Source organism: Chrysochloris asiatica, unplaced genomic scaffold (assembly GCF_000296735.1).
Source record: "Chrysochloris asiatica unplaced genomic scaffold, ChrAsi1.0 scaffold00136, whole genome shotgun sequence".
Classification (NCBI taxonomy): Eukaryota; Metazoa; Chordata; class Mammalia; order Afrosoricida; family Chrysochloridae; genus Chrysochloris; species Chrysochloris asiatica.
In genome coordinates this window covers 7,651,417-7,655,031 of record NW_006408654.1, presented here as the reverse complement: position 1 = coordinate 7,655,031, position 3,615 = coordinate 7,651,417, and the positions used below count along the sequence as shown (strand labels likewise).

Genomic DNA, 3,615 nt, shown 5'->3' with positions numbered 1-3,615 from the left:
CAGTTTGTAACAAGGAAGGGAGTGATTAATTCTCCAGGCTAGGAGCGGAGGTCTCTGGGACCATCAACGGAGAAGAGCCAAAAGCGGGACCCTACCCAGAGAAACAGAGATGCCTGAGATAGAGACAGAGACGATGACATGGAGAGATGAAGCGATTGGGGACTTTGGACCCAGAGAGGGAAAGGGACTGTGGGCTGAAAAATGGGGGGCGGGGGAGGGGGAAGTGTAGAGGGTGGGTTTCTAGGTTGATGATGCATGGAGGAGATTGGAACCATGGCAATGACATGATATATGATGGAATGAATGTAAGACTAAGGTTCTCCCATGTAAACTATCATATAATTCACAATAAAACATAAAAAAAAAAAGGGTATTTGCAATGAATAAGTCATTGGCCTTGCAAAATTGTATCATACGCTCTCTAGCATGGTTTTTATCACCAAGGCCATATTTTCCAATGACTGATCCTTTCTCTTTGTTTCCAAACTTTGCATTCCAACCAGTAATTATCCATGCATATTTGATCAATTTCAGACTGCAGAAGTAGATAGGATTCAATTTTATCATCAATGTCTCTAGTGGTTGGTGGGTACTTTAATCTAGGTCTTGAAATGTTCTTTTTGATAATGAATGTGATGCCTTTCCTGTGCAATGTTTCATTCCTGGCATAGTAAACCATGTGGTTGTCAGATTCAAAATGGCCAATACCAATCCATTTCTGCTCACATATGCACAGGACATCAATGCTCATGCATTGCATTGCATTTCTTTTTTATTTTCCAGTTTCTATTCACAAAGGAAGTGCTCCAGTCCAACTTTTAATTTTTTTTTTTTGAGAAATTCCTGACATTACAGAACTAAACTGAAATGTATTAATATTCCACTCTTACAAATCCATGACAAACAGAAAAAAAAAAAAAAATTCATGAGCCAAAAAAACAGGGAGAAGCTTATAAAACTAAATATGGATCCCAGCATTAACAGCAGAACATAAAATAGAATTAAAAAGCTTTAATTAAAAAATCACGAGTGGATGATAAAGTGTAGAAATGGAAAATTTACAAACTATTTAAAATCTGGAATCGCTGACTGTTCAGAAACTACACAGATGGATCATGGGTGGTGGTGAACAGCAGAAATGGCTTATGGATGGATTTGCATTATTCTAGCTGCTCCCCATGCCACCTGTCTCCAAGAAAAGCCTGACATGGATTAGATATTGAGCCAGACTAATGCAGGCAGCAGATTCAGTGATGGTAACCTGCCTATCAGTAGATCTTTCTACTGGGCTTGCAATGTTGACCTATGCCCCAAACATCTGACAGATCTCATTGATTCTGGCGCCTTGATGCCCAATTATGCAGCCAATCAAATCATTTGGAATGGTGAGTTCATGAGAAGTAGTCTGAGCAGATGCATCCAAACCTGCACTGAATCTGGTGTTTCCATGCATCATATGAAATTGAGACTGTGACATTGTCAACTAGCAGCTTGGTCAAATCTGGCTATGGAATGGCATACTGTCCTTGAATAGTATAGGCCTCTAGAGATGGTCCCTCCAGGTCAGGATTGAAGCATATGGATGGGGTGGTGTGGGAAAAGCTCGCAAGGTCGCTGTCTGTGCTGTACCTGTGCTGACCACCTGCAAAGATAACTGGAGAACCTTCAATCTTGTACCAGTACGGGATGGCCACACTCTTCAGTGGGGACTGGGAGAGAGTCTCCAATACAAACACGCAGATCTGTTTGACACACTCAATGATGGATTGTGGAATGCCAGCAATCGTTGAGTTGGCAAGCATATTATCCCCTGCCACCTGGACCTGAGCCCCAGTACTCCCTCATATTTCCTTGATCTTGCAACCACCTTTCCCAATAAGAGAGCCACACTGACTAGCAGGAACAACCAGCCTCAGGGGAACTGGAGCTCTACTGGCAGCTGTGCTCTTGGTCATAGAGCTGCTGATATCCTCTTCCTATGTCATTGGTCATAGCAAAGGCTTTAAAGATGGTATTAGTGGGTCCAGCCAAAGTGATAATTCTCTCAGGACAATTACCTTCTGAGATGTTGATATGTGCATCACTCTCTTCATGCATCTTATTAACAATTTTCCTTTCTTTCCGATGATACTGCCAACTTCCTTTCCATGCATAAGTAGCCATACATTTAACCCACCTTCAATCACACAGGTGTTCATTTAGATCAGTGTTCTGGGGAGCTGGACTTTGAGTGGGCAAGTCTTTGGTCACTGGTGAGGGTGAAAGCCAAAAACTGCAGGCAGGAGGCGACTGAGGGGGAAAAGGGGAGCGGGCTGGAAGGGGAAGAGCAGCAGACCAGGGCGAAACAAAAGGGGCAGGTGGGAAGGCATGGGGGAACCTGCTGGCCAGAGTAGGAGGAAAGGGGGTGATGGAGGAATGGGGAAAGAGACACCAGGACGGGTTGAGGCAAGCAGAGGGTAGACTGGCCATCGGGAGAGAGCTCAGGCAGCGGCTGCTCGGGCTACTGCTTCTGTTGGTCTGGGCTCATTTCATTTTTAACAACTTCCATTTTTTTTAGATTCATAATTTGTACGTTCCATATTCTAATTATTAATGAATGTTTACAGCTGTTTCTCCTCATTTTGAGTTGTGGCCATCACCAAATGAAGGTCCCAAAAGCTTTACTCCCTTCTTGTTATCCTGGTCAACTTTACTCTGAGAAGGCAGCTCTTTCCCAGTCATATTTTGAGTGCCTTCCAAGCAGAGGGTCTCATTTTTGGCACTATGTTGTTGTTGTTTTTATGTGCCGTGGAGTCAGTTCCGACTCATAGCGACCCTGTACAGGGTTTCCAAAGGCTGTAAATCTTTACGGGAGCAGAAAGCCTTATCTTTCTCCCGCGAAACAGCTGATCGTTTCGAACTGCTGACCTTGTGGTTCGCAGCCTGATTCGTAACCACTACGCTACCACAGCTCCTTTTGGCACTATATCTGACAATATTATGGTGTTCTTAATCACATTTCAATATTCTGAGGCTAATGGTGTTCCACTGCTATTCCTAAGATTTTTCAGTGACTAGATATTCCAAAGTAGTCTGTCTCTCCCTCTTCTAGGTAGGTCTTAGTCTGGAAGTTCATCTGAAACCTGTCCACCCTGGGTGACCCCACTAGTATTTAAAATACCAGTGGCATAGCTTCTAGAATCACAGCAACACTCAAGCCACCACAATACGGCACACTGACAGACCAGTAGTGGTGCTGTACATTGATCATATCATTATTCTTAGAAAAAATGAACATATTCACCTCTTCATTTTTTAGCATCTCTCTTTAACTGCCTTGTGACCATCTATGACTTAGTCTAAACCTCCACTACTATCTATTTTCTAAATTAATTTTATGTTCTAATCTTATCTTGTAATAACTAGTCTCTTTTATTTTACAGCAAAACTATTTTCTTTTAGCAAAACATATCACTTTTTTTACCTTATATTGTGAACTGAGTGAAGATTTACAGAATATATCCTAACTTTTACATTTAAAAAATCCTGCACTTCTTTCAACCTCAGTGTAGCATCATTTATCTCATGTTCTGACCTCAAAACCTACAATTATACAGCTGCTGCTGCTGCTGCTGT

At 42.3% G+C, this 3,615-nt stretch overlaps 1 pseudogene; it reads right to left on the bottom strand.

The window, feature by feature from the left end:
• Window positions 1-1,165: 1,165 nt before the first annotated feature.
• On the bottom strand, window positions 1,166-2,228 carry LOC102832285 (annotated as a pseudogene).
• Window positions 2,229-3,615: the final 1,387 nt, after the last annotated feature.